Below are 21,321 nucleotides of genomic sequence, written 5' to 3' on the forward strand. Positions count from 1 at the left end.
AAAAAACAGAAGCTAGAAGTGTTCCTGGGAAATTCCTAGAACGACAACAAAAACAAAACATTGTCAATGATTAATTCTACCTTCCTCTTGGGTGAAAAATAAAGTTGGGTAGAAAACTGTTATCCAGTGTTTATATTATGCCAAACTTGGATGAGATATTAATTCTCTAATCAAAATAATATCCTAATATCATTTGCTTCATTTTTTTTTTTTTTTTGTGCTATGCGGGTCTCTCACTGTTGTGGCCTCTCCAGTTGCGGAGCACCGGCTCCGGATGCGCAGGCTCAGCGACCATGGCTCACGGGCCCAGCGGCTCCGCGGCATGTGGGATCTTTGCGGACCGGGGCACGAACCTGTGTCCCCTGCATCGTCCCCTGCATTGGCAGGCGGACTCTCAACCACTGCGCCACCAGGGAAGCCCGGAATGTCCCTATTTTAGATAATATGGTTCTTCTACTCAGAAGTGGCACATACCACATTTGCCCTTATTTTGTTGCCCAAAGTAAGTCACATGGGCAAACCTGAGTTCGTTGGGCAGGGATATGTAGTTCCTATGCTGAGGAGCAGCAGATATTGTGAACAAGAATACAATCTATCACTCTCTGCCCCCTTGCTTGCATGCTACCATTCCCTCCCTTCTGCACCCTGCTTTTACCCTGTCCCCAGAAGAGACAATCCAAAATTCCTATCTATTTATGAGACTAGGCCCAAAGTTCAGGATTTTGTGATGCTCTCTACATCAGGTCTGGATGGTGTTCATTTTGATACAGAGACCTGTAAATTAAATAATAACTTATTTTCCCCCTTACACACCCAATATACAGTGATGAAACAAGAACAGGATAACCCCAGCAAACATTTCCACATGGAAAGGGAAGAAGAGGAGACACACAACAATTCCTGAACCAACAAGATCCTAAGATTCCACTGGGGAGCTGTGGTGAGAACCTCCTGACCTGGGGACAGGGCCCCTGGCTGGGGTCACTCCAGATCTGGGGCAAGCTTGATCTGTAGGATAGGTGGCACATTTTGAATTGGAAACAAAAGTAAAGGTTTGATTTGACCTGGATTGGACTTTTAAGTGATTGAAGGTGAGTCTTAATCTGGGTTACAGAAAGTAACCAAAAAGTTCGTAATCAGCTGAGGATGTTTTAAGGGAGAGAGAAGGGGAACTCAGCAGAACATTGCTGAAAACAGTGACTAAAGCAACTGCAAAATCATTGCATGTTTCTACCTCACTGAATTCAGACTTTTTGTAAAAGTAGAATTGGCAGATAGCGGGGGAAAAAAATCAAAGATGACTACATTTTCTATCATTAATAGCTGGGGAAATGATGATACTATACACAGGCACTGGGAAACAGAGAAGAAAACAGATTTCAGAAAGGAAGCGATGGCTTTAACTTTGGATATTTTAAACCTGCTAAGTGTTCAACATTGAGCTAAATATTATGGTCAAGAGAAAGAGAAAGAGCAGAATTATAAGAAACATGTTCAGGCTCAGGAAACTCACAGTGTTTTGAGCTAAGTAAGACTAACCTACAAGAAGCAAAAGTGGCAATATAACGTTTGAATTTGGTTGTTGACCTGCTTTTAATAAAAGTGGAGGTTTAGGAAGTTGATCCCCTCTCCCTCCCTGCATGATGCTAAGCTATGCTCTGTCTGTCTCAAGGCTACATTTATGGCTCCTAATAATGTCTCGGCTAACGTCTTTGGCTGGAAAACCCAAACGTCAGAATTTCCAAGTGGTTCTTTCTCCATTACACATCTAACCTTCATCGCTTAGGAACATCCTTGAACAGGCAATTGTCAAGGACAGAGAAAAAAAGGACAGCGTGAGGCTGGGATAAGATTCATAGCCTCAAATCCTAAGCCACAAAGATGTCCGGGTGGGTATATGTATGACTGAATCACCTGTCGTGGATAGGCATCCTTGGACCACTACTAGAAGAGTCTACTCACCATCATGGAGTAACTCATTTTTTCACTTTCACCTCCTCCAAAGATAAGTCAAACTCAATAAGTTATCATCTATTCTATACCACAACTATATAATTATTTTTCAAAAACATGTTATTTATGTCAACATGTAATTTGTTTATTATTTTTAATAAAATAAGTAAATAAATAAGTAAAATAATAAATTTTAATTTTCTATTTAGTTAATAGATTCATATAATGTTAATATATATAATTTTTAATTAATATGCTATTTAAAGTAACAAAATAAATATTTTAAATGTCTGCTTTAATTTCTAACACAATTAACAGCAATAACTATAACCCATATTTTATTTTATTTTTATTGAGTTATAATTGACAAATAAAATTGTAAGATATTTAAAGTGTGCATTGTGATCATTTGATACTTATATACATTGTGAAAGAATTCCTCCCCTCTAGTTTAATAACATTTCCATCACCTGACATATTTATCCTTTTATTTTTTTGGTGAGAACATTTAAGTTCTACTCTCTTAGCATATTTTGGTTATACAATACAACATTATCGACTATAGTCACTATGTTTTACATTAGATCTTCAGACATTATTCATTTTATAGCTGAAAGTCTGTACCATTTTACCAGCCTCTTCCTATTTCACCTATCCCCCAGGCTCTGGCAAACACATTTCTACTCTCTGTTTCTATGAGTTTGACTTTTTAATTAGATTCCACATCTAAGTTATTCCATGCAGTATTTGTCTTTATCTGGCTTATTTCACTTAGCATACTGCCCTCAAGGTCCATCTATGTTGTCTCAAACAGCAGGATTTCCTTGTTTCTCATTGCTAAATAATATTCCACTGTGTGTGTGTGTGTGTGTGTGTGTCTTCTTTATCCATACATCTATTGATGGATACTTGCATTGTTTTCATATCTTAATGCTGCAATGAACATGGGAGTGGAGATTTCTCTAATATCCTATTTTTGCTTCTTTTGGATATATACCCAGAAGTGGAATTGCTGGATCACAGAGTAGTTCTGTTTTTAATCTTTTGAGGAACCTCCATACTATTTTCCATAATGGCTGCACCAATTGATATTCCCGCCGACAGTGCCCAAGAGTACATTTTTCTCCAGTTCCTCACCAGCGCTTGTTATCCTTTGTGCTTTTGTTGACAGTCATCCTAATAGGGTGATATCACATCTCATTGTGGTTTTGATTTGCATTTCCCTAATGATTCATGATGTTGAGCATCTTTTCATGTACCTGTTGGCCATTTGTATGTCCTCTCTGGAAAAATGTCTATTCAGTTCCTCTGTTCATTTTTTAAGTGGATTGTTTGGGTTTTTCTGTTTGTTTTGTTTTTTGTTATTGGGTTTTATGAGTCTTTATATATTTTGGATATTAACCCCTTATCAGATATATGATTTTCAAATATTTTCTCCCATTCCATAGGTTGCCTTTTCATTCTGTTGAGGGTTTTCTTTGCCGTGCAAAAGTTTTTTAGTTTGATGTAGTCCCACTTGTTTATTTTTGCTTCTGTCGACTTTGCTTTTGGTGTCAAAAATAAAAAAAATCATTGTCAAGACTGATGTCAAGGAGCATACCCTCTGTGTTTTCTTCTTGGAGTTTTGCTGTTTCAGGTCTTAAAGTCTTTAATCCTTTTTGACTTAGTTTTTGTGTATGGTATAAGATAGTAGTCCAGTTTCATTCTTTTGCGTGTGGTTGTCCAATTTTCCCAACTATAACCCATATTTTAAAAAGCTTGTTAGGATCCTCAATAGTTTTTAAGAGTGTTAAGAGGATCCTGAGATCAAAAAGTTTGAGAACATCTGAGTTATATCATTCACTCCACCTCTGTGTCCTGCAAATCAATTGTTGCTGCCATTGTCTTTGCTTTATCCCATATCTACCATATCTACAATGTATACCATTAGTTTTGCCAGGGCCAGGGATCATCACTTGAGTTTGAGAATGACAGGAGAATCAAAGCATCTTGAGAGCAGGGACTGTGTCATTTTCACCCCTGTATCCCCAGTGCCTAGCTTGCACATAATAGCTGCTTAATAAAAAAATTTAAAAAAACTAATATAAGTGAACAGAAGTGATAGCTTGATTTCTTGACATAAAATGGATTTCTTGGTTTGCTTAATGTTCAAAGGAGAATCTGAAATAATATTAATGACTCTAAAATGAGAAAATGCTGAAGTGACATACCACCAGTAGACCTGAACAGACACCAAATAACATATTTTAAAACGTAACAACAATGAAATGGTACAAACTAACCTTATTTATTTGAGCGCTTCATGTGTCAAACACTGAACTAAGCCCTTTGTATTCATTATCTTGTTTATTCCTGAAAATAACTCCAGGAGTTCGGTGTTATTACTCTCACTTAACAGACAAAGATACTGATCATTGCAGAGGCTAAAGCATACACTGGTGAGGGACAGAGCTTGGATTCTGACTCCACCAAAATATACTGTTACCCCTAAGATGATAAGAACTGTTTACAGCATTTATGTCCATTGTATCATTCTTTTCTCTCAGCAACCCAGAGTAATGGGAGAGGCTCAGGTAATATTTCTCTTTACAAATGTGGAAAGTTAGGCACAGAAGAGTCCTGCAAATCACCTAAGGTCTCACATTGAGCAGGAACAGAGCAAAGCCCTACTCAGAGGCATCTCCTGCTTGGGTGTGGAGCCACTGTAGTCCAGGAAATCTGTGAACTCAATAGGCATTTCAACTGAACCAATACATACTAAATGTGTCCCCCATTGGCTGTCCCACTGCCCAAAGAGAAGAGAGACTGTCCTTCGAGGACTAAAATCCTGTTCAATACAATAGTTTGTAGATACTTTGAGTATCACTGCTTGATGAGTGCAACTGTACATTTTACAGAGAAAAGCTAGCATGTACAGGATAGGAAATGAATGAGAGATGATTTGTGGTAGAGAAAGAGGGGAAATGTGGGAAATAGAGGCGAGAAAAACTGACTGCTTCTGTAAAACTATTCTTATCCATAGTTATCTTTACCTGAGATATGAAGAGAGATAAATAACAGATCAAGAGATTGGGTTTGTGTTTTGTTTTTTGACTAATACTACCTGTATGACCTAGGATAAGTCACAGTATTCCTCAATCTCAGTTTTCTATTAATAAAATGAAAGGTTCGGGCTAGATCAATAATTTTCCAGTTCCTCCCAATACCACACCCAGTCTCATTAGCAAAAGATAAAACTCTCAATACATTGTGTCTTTCCAGAAATAATATTTAATGTATATACAAGCTACACACACCGACATACATGCATGTACATACACATCTCTTTTATTTCCACACAAATAGGATTACACCATGCATATTTTTCTGCAACTTTCATTTTCCACTTAATTATAGATCTCGAAGATCTTTCTCTAACAATATCTACAGATTTATTTTTCCTTTAAAAACAGCTATTTAGTATGCCATTGTATGAAGGCACCATAATTTACTTAGATCCCTACTGAATGACATTTAGGTTGTTTCTAATTTTTTGTTATTACAAACATTGCCATGGTGAACCCCCAGGAGCAATTTAAATCTTCAGTGTTTGGCAGAGAATACATCATTCTTTGTGAAACTCCTGAAGCATCGCCACAAAGCCCCAGGGTTCCAGGAAACACAGTTTGAAAACCAGTAAACAAGATGATCTTAAATTTCCTTTTCTCTCAGTTAAATGAAACTCTTTTAACCTTTAGCGTTTGTTTCACTCACACTACTTTGCAGTATCTTCTAACAGTTTGGAGTGAGTAGATATGTTTTGTCTTTCAAACTAGGTTATAAATAGTTTGAGGCTACTGATTGTTTAGCAACTTTTTTCATTCCTCAGAGCCTAGCCTACTACCGAGTGAGGCATAGGAGTGCTTAGTAACTGTGTGTTGAAGGGTATTAGTAGACAATTGGGTTGGTAAGACAGAACACTTAGCTATACTTCTTTGTCGGTTGTACTTGTCACATAGTGTGAGCACCTCACAGTTACCCTTGATTTCAGTATGGAGGGCTTCAACGGGTTAGATGCAGTTTAGCTGTCACTCAGATGGGGTATAAAGGTGAAACGGGCAATCCCTCCATGCATGCTTTGCATTTCCAGGGTTGCCAGCCGTGTACACCTCTGGAGGCACCATTCAAGTTGTATTCTATGTAAATGGCACCTCCTAGAGTTGTGCTCTAGTTAGCTAAACTCACATTTATTACTCACAGAACATAGCATGAATTGTGTCCCTTAGAGTTGTACAGGGCATTGGTAAGATACATAACACCCTCTCCTCTGTCCTCAGGAACTTTGTTCCAGCCATCATTCTCTCTGTTACCTAAATCTCTAGTTCCTCCCATCCTATTTACTCTTTTCATAGTAACATGCTTAAGTCTCTTTCGTCATCATAGTAGTCATAATAATGATGATGATGATGAGAAATCCCTTGCCTACCTCACTTTTCTGTATTTCACAGGTGAAGCTTTTTTTTTTTTTTTTTTTTCAGTATGCGGCCCTCTCACTGTTGTGGCCTCTCCCGTTGCGGAGCACAGGCTCCGGATGTGCAGACTCAGCGGCCATGGCACACGGGCCCAGCCGCTCCGCGGCCTGTGGGATCTTCCCGGACCGGGGCACGAACCCGTGTCCCCTGCATCGGCTGGCGGACTCTCAACCACTGCGCCACCAGGGAAGCCCTCACAGGGGAAGCTTTTTGAAAGAATAGTCTATACTCCTGTTCTCAACTGTACAACCATCTCACTGTGTGGTTTTCTGTCATTATCGGACTTAAGCTGTCTGTGGCATGAGCCTCTATTCAGCACCTCATGCTTCTGAAAGCTCACTCCTTCCTGCCGTTTTGTGATGGCACTTTTCCTGGGCTTTTCTCCCAGCTCTCTGTTCACTTCTCAGCCTCCTTCAGGAGCTCTTCTCCCTCTATTCAGTCCCCACATCTTCTTTCCTGAAGCTCCGTTCTCTGACTCTGTTAGCCTGAGCCTAGTCTCTTTCTGATTCATTGGCCTTAAGGCAAATAGCTTCCTCTAAAACTGACTCCTCCTCCTAGGTTCCACATTTTTAAATTCCATTTTTAATATTCCATTTTAATTTGATAAATATACTACCATCTACGCAAATTCCCAGACCTGAAAACTTGAACCCCTCCACCACTCCTAGTCCCACTACCAAGAGATAAAACTCTCAATGTACTGTGTCTATCCAGAAATAATTACAGTCATGTCACGCTTGACTTTGCATTCTTCCTCAATCCTAACATTCAGTCACCAAGTTTAGTCAGTTCTAACTCTTAAGTACATTCAAATCCATTTGCATCTTCTATCTCTAGAGTAACTGTCTAGGTAAACCACTATCTTCCTGAATTATTGCAACAGTCTCCTAACTGAACTCCTTGCCTCTAGTCTAGTCCATTTCAATTCATTGTGCTTCAGATGAACTTTCAGAAAACATACACCTACTCAGATCAATCAGATGTCTAGTGTTCTCAATAGTCTCTTACACCATTCAGGATCAAGTCCAAATACTTTGCTTAGTACACAAAGCCTTTCTTGTCCTGTTTATTTCTCAGTTTTATCTCCTACCACCTCTTCCATTTAATTCTCCTTATGTTTATATACTCAAATGATTCTTCTTGGAATATCATGTCTCATCTTCCCTTACTTTTCCCTGCCTTTACTTTCTTTTCTGCAACACCAGCTTCCATCATTCTTATACATCGACCTCAAGCATCATCTCCTCCGGGAGATGGTCCCAAGTACCAATTCTCATTTGACCTCCTCCCTCAGTCTGTGCTCACACAGGTCTTGAATATAACTTTCCCTCAGTATTTGCCAATATGTGGTGCAATCACTGATTGACCTTTCTCCTCCCACTAAATTGTAAATCCCTTGATGTCTTTTTCTACTTTGTATTTCCAATACTTAGAACAAAGAGTAAATATTAGTTGGATGAATGAATGAATAAACTGTCTTTTGATGGGGTTATTTTGAGAAAGAATGCCTATTTTTGTTAAATATGAATACCCAAATCTTGAACATTTAATACATGAACTTTAATATTTTTTCTTGATTATGAAACTCTGGGTTTAGTTATAATTGATTGTATAATAATTGGTCATACTTTAGTGAAAATAAAAATTAATTTTTAACACATTCCTCCTTCTACTTAAACCCTCTCCATTATAGTAACAGAACAAACATGGTCAATAAACTATTTCCCTCTGGAGAAAAAATGAAGCTGATGTCTGTATTTGTTGACATTTTATAACATTGCCAAATAAGAGTCGATAAAAAGTGCTCAAGAAAAAGTTGGGGGAGGGGGAGGAAACAGATCTTATAACACCTCTTTTTTTTTTTTTAAATGAAGTGAGAGTATTTTCTGTTTCAGTATTTACTCTGGTCACCTATACACCCTTTCATTCTTGTTATTCTTTATTCATGTTTCTCCCTTGAACTCCTTCTCTCTCTAATCCCTTCTCCTGAATGCTCTTATTTTATCTCTTGCTCCACTGTTCTCCCGATCGTCTGAGTCTCTCTCCTCCCCAAGTCAGGTTCCCCAGGCTCTACTTGGCCCCTGGCCCTTCCTTCCTCTCCCAGGACTGTGTCTCCCCTGCCTCTCATTTGCCTCACAGAAACCTAAGCAGAACAATACTGGAGTGGAACTGGCACTCTGACAAAAAGGAGAGCAACTGGAAAGAAAACTTTACTCATCAAGAGAGAGGCCAGTATCTCACGAATATCTGTGGGAAGGTGTTTGCCAAATCATCTGCTTCTTCAGACGTGGAACTTTCAACAATCTGGTTTCCCCTTCGGAAAAGGTGGGCAAGAAGCACCTTCTTAGGCTGGATGATTGAGCAGATGTGAGGAATTACAGACCTCAGTAACTTAGCCTTGAATAAAATTCAAGACTTTTTCCCTCTTTATTCATGTTCTTTCTTTCTTTCTGAAAGCCCCATTGCAGGAATTCAAAGGGCCAAGTTCTGCCCTCAGCTGTGAGTCATGACTCCTACTAAAGCCAGGAGCTCATATGTATGTATTCAGAGGAAGTATTGGGCCTTGGGGACTCAGATTCAACAACAACAGTCCAGTCATTTGTTTGCTTATATTCTTAAACCTTTATAAAAGAAGCACAAGGCCTGCTGTACCTGAATGCCTTTTTATAATCATTTTTAAAATACACAGTAGAATTTAAATTCCCACAGTAGCTCTCCTGCATTATAGCACAAATAATAACAGTCTATCTTACCCCATGCCCCACATCCAGGAGAGAGTCATAGGAAAAAGAAGCAGAAATGAATTTCTAACGTGCCAGCCTTTCACTGAGAAAGTTCTGTTTGTATCTCCAGGGAACTCAGCATCAGGGACTGAAATTCAGTGTTCCCTGTAAACGACATGAAATACCTAAACAGCTTTTATTCTTCAGTGCTAGGTAGCTGAAGGTAACAAGGGCCACGCCACTGGCTTTAGGAAAAACAAAGGTATACAAGCAGGAATTCCACCCTCCCTTCCTAGTTCATGTACCCTTTCCTCCTCATCTTATGGGTTCTCCTGCCACAAAGAAACCAAAATCATGTCCAGTATCAGTTCTCTTTGCCATCCCTCTCCCAGAGGGATGGTTTTTTTTTCTCTGCTAGTACATAATCGATGTACTTTATTTAATCAAGATAAAAACTATACTTGATATTTTTCTTAAAAAACAGGATTATTTCTCTAACTTCTAATATGTGTAAAAACTTTGTCATTGCTGTTATAACGTATTTTATTTTATTTTTAAAAAAACACTTCCGTTTTTATTGGCCAACCATCATAAAACAATAAAACTACAGAGATAGATAAAGCAGACGTGAAAGCTCTCCTCCAGTTCTATTTTCCTCCTCCAGTTCTATTTTCCAGTGGTAACCACTGTTAACACTTCCTAAAGCATTTATATTTAAGTTTTTAAACGTAAAATAAAATATTGAGGAGGTTGGCCAGGTAGTATATACTGTTGTCTCCCTTCCAGGCACTTCTCAGTTCCCCAGTCCCAGGAGAGGTGTCTAGAAGGCAGACAGGAGTGTCTAGACACCTCCGGCTTTTTCTAATACCAGCCCTGGAATGTGGCACCTTCTTTGCCCAAGTACAGATCTACCTGCTGGCAAATTCCTTCCCTGTAGCTTGTCCTTTCCTTCATTTTACTGCCTGAACACAAATGGAAATGTCTTTCTACACTTCTTTTTTTTTTTTTTTTTTTTTGCGGTACGCGGGCCTCTCACTGTTGTGGCCTCTCCAGTTGCAGAGCACAGGCTCCGGACGTGCAGGGTCAGCGGCCATGGCTCACGGGCCCAGCCGCTCCGCGGCATGTGGGATCTTCCCGGACCGGGGCACGAACCCGTGTCCCCGGCATCGGCAGGCGGACTCTCAACCACTGCGCCACCAGGGAAACCCTCCACACTTCTTAACAACAACTACTCCCAAGATGCCCAAATGCCAGGATTCAGAGTTCATTCTTGCTGTGCCCACTCCCTATCCTTTGTTTTTTTTTCTTGGCCTGAAACTTGACACTTTGACTCACATGGTAAAATTAGGCCTGTGTTTGTTTCTGTGTATAAAGAGGATTAAACTGACCCAATATTAAGCAAAGAAACAAACAAAACTTTGTAAGATGGACATTGCTTATAGATAGTAGAGAACTAAGGAAAAAACAAAACTTAGTAGATTTATGTCATAGTAACACTAATGACATCATTTACTAACCATACTGATTGACCACATAATTTAATGTATGTTATCATTCATTCATTCATCTAACAAGCAAATATTTATTTCCTAATGAATTTTAATTTTGTTGTAAATATGATTTTATTACATGTATTAGATATTGTTTTATAAAGTAACAGTCTCCTCCTAGGAGCATCATCTTCATTCTTTGGAATGATTACTGCTTCAAACACACTCTCCAGCCTAATGGTCAGCGTGAGCTGCCATATTTAATGTGACTCCACACACTTGACCGGTATTCATGGATCCAGTAATAGGCCCTGGACCCAACCTACATCAAAAAGATTCCTTCCTGGAAATTTTTTGAATGAGAACTGACAGCCAGCCTGTTCTTATCCTGAGGGGAAAGCTGTGGGAATGTGATCTGAAACCCAGGAACTACTGGCTACTTTGTTTCCCACATTAAGATCACCTTGGGAACCTTTAAAAACTGCCCTGGCACCAACCCCCAGAAATTCTAATCAACTTGGCCTGGGGTGGGACCCAGGTGTCAATATTTCTTTAAAACTCCTCAGGTGATTTGAATGTGCAGCTAGTGATGAGAACCACTGAACCAAGAAACAAAATTTGTAGTGGGAAGGAACAGAGTCATGACCCGCAGCAATGCCAGAAGAGACACACACGGCTGAATTGCTTCCCAGACTTTGTTTCACTCCATTCTGTTGACAAATTCTTTTTTCAATTACCTGAGATATTCCCGTGTCTTTCCAATAAATCCTCCTTTTATCCTAAGCTAATTTAAGTTGCATTTGTGTGATTTGCAAACAAAGAAGTCTGTACTAGATCTCTTTTTGTGTGCTCAGGCTTAATAGATTTTTACACTTGTAGAAGAGTTTCTCTCCATTCGTGTCCTCATTCACTAAGTTATTAAGCAATAATGCCCACAATATTCCTAGTTCTGTGCTACTTACCAGGAATCAAACAGACTATACAGTTCCTTTATGTGAGCAGCTTCCACTCCAATGAGAGAAATGGGCACACAAGAAGTAGCAACACAAGAAGTGTTATAATAGAAGTATTGACTGGTTACTGTGAGATCACTGAGGAAATGTTTAGTCTGGGGAAATCATGGAAGCCTTCACAAAGGAGATAACTTTGTTGTTGCCTCTGGAGGAGTGAATTAATGTCACCTGGTTGACCACGAAGGGTCAACATGAGAAACTACAAAGCCAAGGGCCCAGAATTATAAAAGAGTAAGGCATATTAGGGAGTGGAAGTATTTTTGTTAGGGCTGGGCTGAGAGGTTATGCCAGGGGTGGAGGTTGAGGGGGCAGAGACAGAGACTAGACCATAGACATTTGCATTATGTCATGCTAAATATTTGAGATTTTGCTCTGTGACTACTGCAGAGACATTGGAATTGTTTAGATAGAGCTGGGCTTTGACAGATTTGCGTGCTGGAAAGATTTCTCTGGAGAAGTGATTGGGCAGAGACCAGACTGTCTGGAAGGAATCATGTCAGGAGGCCACTGCAACTGTCCAGGAGAGAAATAACGAGATCCTGAATTAAGAATGATAATGAGAACCTAGTGAAAAAAAAATTTAGAAGGTAGATTCCCCTGGATATGATAACCAATTGAGATCAACTAAAGAGAGTGTGTATGCATGGGGGAGTTGTGAGAAAAAAGGATGGGGATGAAGCCCCAAAGAAGGCTTACATATTAGGGAAAATGGGGATATACAGGTAGAAGAAAAACTGCTTGCAGAGGGAAGGGAAAAGCCATAGAACTAGGAAAGCATGGTGTTGGGAAATTAATAATATCTCCAATGACTTCTGTATGGAGTTTCAATAGAATGTAATTATCCACCAACAAAGGTTCTTTCTTTCTTTTTTTTTTTCTTTAGGTATATCTTGTTTTCACCCTACAACGAGTCAGGAGATAGAACTGATTAAACACAACCAAGAAGGGCTGTTTTTCTCTGAGCCTCTTCCCACGCCTCAGCCCCAGCAAGACCAAATTCATCCCACTTTGGTACTCTGGCAGGCCAGAGAACTGGAAAGTTCTCTGGAGAGAAGGGAGAATAAGCCAAGTATACAGCTAGATGTTTAGTGTTGACCCACTTAGGTCTGATGACAGCGGGACAAAATCCTTTTAACTTCTTAAACACCGATTAGAACATTTGGCCCTAAATACCATATCTCTTAGACCAATAGTCTCTGAACTCTTCCATTACACAACAAACTTGTACAGTACTAAATTTCCTATAACCCAATTAAATTCCAGTACTCAATGTATGCCAATACTGTGCGTGAGTAGGGTGTTTGTGTATGGAAGGGGATAGTTCCAGCAAAAAGAGCAGAAGGAATGATCCATGTTTTTAAATCAGTATTATTTATTCTAATAGTGTACTGGAAGGAAAGGAAACAAATGAGCAAAATGTGAGCCAAAAAGGAAACGGAAAGTTTTAAATTAGACTGGAATTTTCTAGTCCATCCTCACCAGCCCAAGAAAGAGAGCACGGTGGTATCAGGTGCACAGAATACATTGGTTCTGGCAGCCTGGATGTTGTAGATATTTGGAACACTGATTTCTGATGAGGGAACAGAGAGAAAAGGGAGTTCCTGACAGTAGTGCATAGGTATAGAAAAGAGAACAATATCAGAGTTGGTGAGAGCTTGGTTTTCAACGACCCATCAATAAGATCTGAAGGAAGGATAGTCACTGATGAGAAGAAGGGGTTCTATATTCTCATCCTGCCTCACCTGAATTTGCCTACCAGGCATTCATTCTCGTTTCTGGTATCAACACCTGAATTTTCTTTGGGAATCCACCTCTGCCTCATTGTGTGTGGGTTGGTGGGACTGCCAGTTTTAAGGGATACGGCTGTGCCCTAGCCAAGAAGTAAGTACATGGCATAGACTATAACTCTGAGCAGAGTGGAGTGATACACAGCTGGAAAACACATTGGTCTGGCTCATCACAATGGCAGTGCTCTCAAGAGGCTGCCCACAAGATTCTGCTCCATGGAACTCTCTTCTCCCGGAGTGTCTGATTCCCGTCCTGATTCCCGCTAGCATTTAAACCTTTTCTTCCAGTCATTTACTTTTTAATTTTTATGTGTTTGTTGTTTGGCTTTATTTGGCTAAAGTTGGTTTTCTATATTTGCAAACAAAGGATCCCAGGAAAAACATTCTAGACATTACCTAGTAGATTACTTAATGCAGTCATAGCTAGATAATGGATTCATTTTATTTTATTTTTTTTATAAATTACAGTATTTTTACATGCTACAAAACTTTGGAATTTGAGCAAAACTTTAATTTAATTTTCTTGTATCATGCCAACTTAAATGTAGAATTCAGACATAGTGTTAAGATTCTAAATAACACACCATGCCAGAGAAAGGCATAGGCAGGGTCCCAGGGATATGCTAAAAATAACCTAATCCAAGTATAGGATTTCTTTTGCTAATTGAGGGGTTGCCTAGAAAGGAGAAAGTAAAGTAAAGACAAAAATCACATAAGAAAATGCTAATAGTTAGCATACAATGACTTAAAGGATGTGAGAATAGGTATTTTAAACACACTTAGGTGTGATGATTGCGTTATGATTACATAAGAAAATATTCGTTTTATTTTTTGAGATATACTGTTTCATTGAGGGGTGAAATAACATAACATCAGGATTTTCTTTAAAAATATTCCAGCAATAAAAACAACATCATAGAAATCACGAAATCTGAAGCAAGTGTAGCAAATCTGAAGCAAACATGTTGATGGCTTCATGGGGAGTCCCTTATAGTAGTAACATTCTCTCCATTTTTGTGTATGTTTGGAAATTCCCAGAATGAAAAGTTAAAAATTATTGCAGAATTAAGAAGTACAAACTTCCAGCTATAACATAACTAAATTACGAGGATGTGATGTATAGCATAGGGAATATAGTCAGTAATATTGTATTATAATAACTCTGTATGGGGACAGATGGTAACTAGACATCATGGTGATCATTTCGTAATGTATAAAAATATTGAATCACTACGTTGTACACCTGAAACTAATATAATATTATATGTCAGTTATAATTCAATAAAAAAGTAGAGTGAAACACCTTTAAGAATTTAATTCATCTGTGTATGTGTATTCTTGCACTGACATTTAGATCCTTTCATCATTTTTTAAAGCACCTTGGAAATTGTGTCTTTGGCAGTGGTTTTCATCCCATCTTTTGTAATTTACTGTCTCACGATTTATAAAAGATTTGCTTATCAGTGGTGACCTGCTGACAGTAAATTATTAAGCTCTTTTTTTTGAAACATACCCCCTCCTCTAACATGCCCATCTACACCCAAAGGAAAACCAAGTGGCAGGAATGCAAAACGAAAAAGCAAAAGCCTCTGCTTACCTAACTTGATCTTTGTGTTCAACTTTTTTAGATGCCAAAATAATATGCCACCAAAAGACATCTTACTAAATGTCCTTGGGGGGAGGAATAGGCAGGTGAATGGGAATGAAAAACAAAAGAGTCCTTTAGGGGGAAAACATTACTTTTCAAACATTCAAACCTATTGTAAAGATGTAAAGGTGCCAGATTACTAAACACTAATAGTCTTTGCTTTACCCTTTTTCTCAGGTATTTTTAAAAACCCAAAGCTAGCCTGGTAAAATCCTGTTTTATTTTTATTGCTTCTACTTTTTAATAGCAGCCAATCTTGGAGAACAGAGGTCACATAGAACAAAATGAGTCATTACCTAAACTATGAGAATGCTAGTATGAATAATTATTGTACATAAATTAGCCCGTGGCACTTCATTCTCTTGTTCGGGTATGGCTAATATAGTCTATCCTCTTGATTTTTGCAATGTTTACTACAATAATGAACAATTTGGTTAATCTGCCTGTAAAAATTGATTTTGTTTGTCCTCCAATATTTTGTACTAATAAGAATTTCCCTTTAAAACACAGCTGGTTCTGCCTCATCAACTTCAGACTTTCATTTTAGAGGGGATCTTCTAATTATAAAACCATCCGGTGACAGTCTGGACAAAAATGGCATTCTGGTTAATACCACAAAAGAATATGGATGCCTGAGTTTATACCAATGCATGTCCCCACCTAAAAATGGGGGAACCTGTAGAAATTGTGATATTATTTCATCTAAAATATTTGAAACAGTCTAACTACTTCAGAGAAACATATAGGTGCTAAGTATTCAGCGAGGAATATCATATCATCTGTTAAAAAAGTCAGATAGTTTTATGCAAGTTAATTTTCAGAAGCAAACAGATCTTGAAATGTTCTGATGATAGGCGACACCAATTGGCATTTTCTCAAACATTCTGCTAAAAGAAAAGAGGGAAGTTTGATAACATCAAGATCGGCTTCCCTTTTGTAAAGTTTTCTTAAATCATAACTTCTCTTCTATAGGAACAAAAGCAGCATGGCCCTATTTCAAAATGGGGACAAATAAACACTAAATAGAACTGAAAATGATTTCAGTGAGTCCTTTTCATATGGTTCTTCGGTATAATTGCATGAATGTTGTGTGGATTTGTTTGGAATTATTGAAAAAGCAACAGGAAAAAGAACAGAACTTTTTTTTTTTTTCTGTTTGGTCTGTGAATTACGGGAAAGGTGATGTGTTAAAATATAAGAAATGTTATTAACCGTACTCTACTCATGGTAGAAGCAAACTGTAGCTAGTTTGTGTTTTATATCCCCCTCGTTTCAAAAAAAGATTTGAGGCAGGTATAAGATTTTAAAGCAAGGGCTTAATTACTGACAAAAGAGTCTCTGCAGTGCTTGAGAACCCATGAAAAGAGGATTTTCCCTGCCCCTTCTTTATGTGCCTTTGTAGCTCTCAAACTACAATGATTTTTGTAATGGTTCAATAGTAAAAACTGGCCTTCTGCTGTCAGGGGTACATCAGCAAATAATATAGATCAGTGATGTCTGCAAGGTATTTGATCTCAATGGGAGCTGTTCTTCCATCATTCATCTCCTCCACCAAAGCTGTCTGATTCATCCTTCCCATAGGTGCTGGTCCCAGGTGTGTGAGGGCAGCACCCAAAGCACACAGAGGAGCGAATCTCCATGTTTGAGCACTGCACACATCTGTGCAGTAATGAATTAGGAATATAAGGGACTAATCCCATAGAAATTTAGTTGGTGCATTTAAGGAGTGAATTTTAAGCGGTAAATACGAATAAGTAATCAATCCACTTCTGATGGTATTGAGTATGGGAACTCCATCCATCTGAGAGCCTGGAAGATGGACTGTTAATGATGTATGACCAGGTTGGAGAAAAAGAGGATCTAGAAATGACAAGGACAAAGATATTTTTCCTAGATAGAGTGGACTAAAGATTTCACTAATTCTTTAATTTAAGGGATGATTGGAAAGCAGCACCAGAACTGAACTACATAAAAAACTTTTTTTTCTACCGTGCAACATACTGTTTGTGATCTTTATATATCCATTTGTTCTTAAATTATTTATTTAGTAAATTGTGCACTGTTCATTTTATTATTCTTTTGCAGCCGTTTTATGGTCCAAAATTTAAAAACTGTTTCTGCAGTTGTGAAAGAGAGATAGCTAAATCCAGTTGGGTTCTTCAGCATAGGCTACACAATGATAGCACAGTTGACAATATTGGACCACTCAGCTCTTTAACTGTTAAAGGTTTACTTCTAGATCATAAGAAATTTCTTGAGGGTCTAGTTGCTCACCAGACTAGCTCCCAACGATCCAGGGGTGCTTCCTTCTTATAGCTACACCATCTGGAGTACGGGGTTTCTAGGGCCATGGGAAGAAATATGCTCTTAAAAACTTTGACTAAAAGTGACAAATTTCATTTCTTTTCAAGCTCATTGGTCAGTACTAGTTATGTGGCCCCAACCCAGCTACACAAAAGAGTGGAATATATAAGAGAGCCACACAATGGTTCATGAGCACCACTGTCCCTGCCGTATCTGATTACTACGAGTAAAATTTGTGCTGGGCTTCCCTGCTGGCGCAGTGGTTGAGAGTCCGCCTGCCGATGCAGGGGACAGGGGTTCGTTCCCTGGTCTGGGAAGATCCCACATGCCGCGGAGTGGCTAGGCCCGTGAGCCATGGCTGCTGGGCCTGCGTGTCCGGAGCCTGTGCTCCACAGCGGGAGAGACCACAACAGTGAGAGGCCCGCGTACCGAAAAAAAAAAAAAAATTTGTGCTAAGAATGTCTAGACAGAGTAAGTAATCCCTCTCCTAGAAGTTTATCTCAAACATTAATAAATATAAAATTATGGGGTGCTTGTTGAAAGGGCAGATTCCCAGGCCCGTGTGTCAAGTTTGGTTTAGTAGGGTTAAGGTAGAACTAGTGCCCTAATTAGGCTTATTCTACAAAGGTATGCGTGCTGCATGGGGTACATGGAAAGATTCTGCATTGAGGTGTAATGTAAAAAATCTCTTTAGGGAACTAGAATGTAAATGAAATGAAACTAAGATTCAAAAATAAGTCATATGGGACAGTCAGTGTCTTTTTGAGTCACCCCTTCTATACCACAGGGGAGTCCAGTCTACCCTATGGTCCTAGGAAGTTGGACAAATATCCCACCAACCTCTCGTAAGTACAAACGCAGCACTGCCAAACCCCGTCTGTGAAGAATCATGTTAGATCAGGACCTTTGTTCAGACTCCTTACAGAAATCTCAGGTTTTCTTCTTTTGCCAATTGTTCTTGTACTTGACTTGGAGAAAATGTGTTAAAGGAAAACATGTTTGCTTCTCCTCCAAGCTCTAAAATAGGGTCCTTCCATTCTTTCTTTTCTTCTCAGATTGTTACTGAGGCTTCATGCTCATCAGGTTTTATTCTTTGGAGAGAAAACTAGAAGAAAAAAATTAGGTGATAATATGGGTAATTTTAAGTGTAGGCATGTACGAAAACTTCTTGAAAATCAGGTTGCGGTATGCATTCTTATTTTAGATTTGCCCCTGTTAACATCTTCTCAATAAGCAGGTGCATAAACTTCCCCAATCTGTCACTGTTGTTTATTTAGCCTGTATGCTTCAAAATCTACTGATGGATGATACCCAACCAGCTTGAAGCTTGACTTTCAGAAACCAGAGCCTTGAAGTTTTGAGACTTTCTTAAAGTGTAGTCCAACGAGTTTTTTAGAATAGGAGCACATCTCTCAAAGATACCGTATCACATTTGTATGCTAATTTTAGTTCAACAAATAGGAAAAATAATTATGAGTAATAGCTCTCAGCTTTCAGATAATTCTTTTCATGTTCAAAGTGCTTGACAAACATTAATTAAATCACTGGCAGTCAAATTAGATAAATATGTTCTCTGTATGTGCATAACTATACCTTCCATGCACACAGTCTTCTAAATCACATCACTGAAGATCAAATATTTTTTTGCCATCTGAACTTGATTGGCTGACACTGATTCCGAGCAACAGATAATTACTGGAAGGGCTAATCATGAGGAGAGATTATGTAAGCTTTCTTTGTTTTTTAAACAAAAACATGAATTTATCCTTGATAAAAGGTACAGGATGAACCACAGCATAAAATGTTTCTGTCTCCAGGCCAGAAGGTAACAATGATAAAGCAAATTCCCTTGCATTATAGTGTTGGAATAGCTAAGCCCTAATTTAAAGAGATCATGTCATCAACAGAGAGTACATTTTATGCTTCCTGGGCTACTGATGTTTTCGGCCTCTTTAGCACCAAAAACGAGAAGGCTTTGCAGGCTAAATATGGTGTTGATTTCAGCAATACGGTAAATAATTGTTCATTAATACTAGGAATCCTTGGTGACTACTGACTTGAGAAGCATTTGGGCCAGCAAATTAAACATAATATATTTCATGATGATTTTTAGAAAAACTTAGTTATTTTTCCTTCATTGAATTTAATGAAGCTTTCCAGACCATCCCAAGGAATTAACTGCTCCCAATAGACCCCCCAAACGAAGTATATTCCAAGTAAAAAAGAGTGCTAATAGCATTCCATCCTTCAATAACACCTAACAAATTAACACACTCTACCTATCTACATCAGACAATTGAGAGAAGCCATGTATGTGCATGTGTAGACAAAACTTAGCCTGAGTCAGGCTTGGTTTCCTCGGATGCTAAAGCTGCAGAGCTACAAATGGAGGGGGCTTGACTTTCTCCTTCCACTCCATCTGCCAAAAACTAGCCTAGTCTGTTTCCAGGGAAGAAGGGTACTTGTTAATTGTCTCACAAGTTGCTGAGCAAAAGAACATCTAGTTCAACCAAATTGTCTTTTGGAAGGACTTTGCAAAACTATCCGTTGGAGTCATGGTAGCTGTTCATGTGGATCTCACAGAATGGTATTTGTTTCTCTTTTATAGAAGTGCTAACTTGTATTCCTCTAAACCTGAAATATGAGAGGTTCCTCTTCCTTACTAATGAAAACCTGGAGTTCAGTGAGGTTATGTGATGTGTTCAAGGTAATATCCACAGCCCACATGGTTTGGATCTGACAGTTGACAGCAATAGAATCATAATTGACATGGTACTACATCTGCCTTAGTGTTTCTACAGTTAGACTCTTGCCATATCCCAGGAGTAAGAGTGAACTAAAAAAAAAAATTCAATTTATTAAACTAAAAACAAAAACAATTCTCCCTCTTCTCCCACCCTCAATCCCCACTTTCGGCAACCACCAATCTGTTCTCTGTATCTATTAGCTTGTTTAAATACATATATTTCTTTGGATAAATGCCCAAAAGTGGTATTGCTGGATCATATAATATTTCTATTTTTAGTTTTTTGAGGAACCTCCATACTGTTTTCCATGGTGGCTGCACCAGTTTACATTCCCACCAACAGTGCACAAGCATTCCCTTTTCTCTACATTCTCACCAACACTTGTTATTTCTAGTCTTTTTGATAATAGCCATTCTGACAGGTGTGAAGTGATAGCTCATTGTAGTTTTGATTTGCATTTCTCTGATGGTTAATGATGTATAGCATCTTTTCATGTACCTGTTGGCCATCTGTGTGCTTCTTTGGAAAGCTGTCTATTCAAACCTTCTGCCCATTTTTTAATCAAATTATTTTTTGCTACTCAGTTGTATGAGAAAATATTCACAAAATTTTCTTCCATTCAGTAGGTTGCCTTTTTGTTCTGTTGATGATTTCCTTTGCTGTGCAGAAGCTCTTTAGAAGCTCTTGATGTAGTTCGACTTGTTTAGTTTTGCTTCTGTTGCATTTGCTTTTGGTGTCAAGTTCATAAAATCATTGCCAAGACCTATGTCAAGAAGATTACTGCTTATGTTTTTTCTGAGGAGTTTCATGGCTTCAGGTCTTACATTCAAGTCTTTAATCCATTTGAGTTAATTTTTATATATGGTACAAGATAATGGTCCAGTTTTCCTAACACCATTTATTGAAGAGACTATCCTTTCCCCATTGTATATTCTTGGCTCCTTTGTCATAAATTAACTGACCATACATGCATGGGTTTATTTCTGGGTTCCCTCTTCTCTTCCACTGATCTATGTGTTTGTTTTTATGCCAATACCACACAGTTTCAATTACTATACCTTTGTAATACAGTTTGAAATCAGGGACTAATGATGCCTCCAGCTTTGTTCTTATTTCTCAAGGTTACTTTGCCTATCCAAGGTCTT

At 38.5% G+C, this 21,321-nt stretch overlaps 1 protein-coding gene across 2 annotated transcripts in view; it reads left to right on the forward strand.

The window, feature by feature from the left end:
- Window positions 1-21,321, forward strand: part of GTDC1 (glycosyltransferase like domain containing 1) — a 493,504-nt gene that overhangs the window by 25,115 nt on the left and 447,068 nt on the right. The gene's annotated exons all lie outside the window — the stretch shown is intronic.

This window comes from Pseudorca crassidens, chromosome 6 (genome assembly GCF_039906515.1).
Source record: "Pseudorca crassidens isolate mPseCra1 chromosome 6, mPseCra1.hap1, whole genome shotgun sequence".
NCBI classification, from domain to species: Eukaryota; Metazoa; Chordata; class Mammalia; order Artiodactyla; family Delphinidae; genus Pseudorca; species Pseudorca crassidens.